Here is a 1,523-nt window from a genome sequence, read left to right as displayed (position 1 = left end):
AAGTCCCTTCCAGCTCTATGATTGTATGATGGTGGAATGTGGTGTTGCTAGACTTATTTCATGATGGATTAGTATGTGTGCTTGTATTTGTTGTGGTTTTAAGAGTTTTTTCCCCCAGGAAGAATCCGATTAGAAATGCTGTAAAATCACAACAGTAATACGTTAAAAGTTGGTCTATAACACATTTAAGCCCTGTGTGTGGCTGCAAAAATAAACAGGTGTATTACAATAATTTACAGACCAACTAAATTTAATTTTAGCTGAAGCCATTACAGACTGAAGCCCACTTTTTCAGACAATTGAATGAAAAGGCTTTTCTTTCCTTTTATTCATGGGATTAAAACAACAACAACGAGCAGCAGATTTAAGGGGCCTTTAACTGCAGAACATAGACAGTACAATTTAATTACTTAAAATATCAATATAATCCGTTAGACATTTAGGGACTATTAACGGCTGTTTGCTGTTTAGTTATAATCCGTGAAGACGACTGGCTGTCTTCTACCTAGCAAGCGTATTTGACAACTACAGACTTCTGTAAAGCAGACTGAATGCTGACACAGATCATCTTATGACTGGTAGCTGAAATATCACCTTTGCAACAAGCAGGTTTTCCCCACTTCCCTACGCCTGAGACAGACAGAAGAGGCCTGGTCATCGCTTTGTGGCAGCCGCTGCCCCCCCCCCCCCCGGCAAAAGGAAGACTTTGGGGCAGAGGCATGCCTGAAGGTGGGCTGGGGCTGGTGGGTGCTTATTACAAGCGTGAAACGAGGGAGCCTCCTTATTGTGAGATGTCGACGTGACAGAGAAAGGTCTCCCTCCTCCGGGACCGCCAAGCGAAGTCGTTGCCAGGCTACCGGCCCGAGGTCACAGAAGGGCCAGAAGGGAGCCGCGCCGCGCCACAAGCCCCCTCTTTCTCCCCGCAGCCTTGGGGACACAGGCCGCGGCCCCGCCGCTTCACCCCCGCCGCTGCGACCCCCTCCCACCTCCCTTCCCTAACAAAAGCCGCAACCATTCGGCAGCCGGCAGCCATAGCGCACTTAAGATGGCTGCAATACCAGACAGGGATGCTCACGTGACTTAGAGAAATCCTGTTTTACTACCAGCGAAGACGCCCCAGGCTTGAAAACACGCGACATTTTAGGAGGGGGGGGGGAGTGAAAGGGAAGGGCGCAAACTCTGTAGAGATTTTCGCAAACTAAAGTGGGAGCGGAGAAGAGGGGGAAAGTCTCGCGACAACAGCGCTGTAAACATTGTGTAAGAAGACATCGCGATAACATCCGGAGCCACCTTAATCGGGACGAGCCTGCAGCCTCGCCCAGTTCTCGCGGTACTCTTGAGATTTCTTCGCCCTCCCCCCACCTCTTTATGCGGAGCGAAGAATTTTCCCCGCGATACCTTTTGCTGCAAGCAGAGGTGGGGGGAGGGGACCGAGAGGAGGAGGAAGGGGCGTGGCGTAGCGCGGTGAGGTCAGCACGGCAGCTTGGAGGGGGCGGAGGAATATATAAAGGCCGGGGCCGAAC

This window comes from Sphaerodactylus townsendi, linkage group LG04 (assembly GCF_021028975.2).
Source record: "Sphaerodactylus townsendi isolate TG3544 linkage group LG04, MPM_Stown_v2.3, whole genome shotgun sequence".
In the NCBI taxonomy this organism is placed as follows: domain Eukaryota; kingdom Metazoa; phylum Chordata; class Lepidosauria; order Squamata; family Sphaerodactylidae; genus Sphaerodactylus; species Sphaerodactylus townsendi.
The sequence above is the reverse complement of the archived record's forward strand: the minus strand, read 5'-3'. Positions refer to the sequence as shown.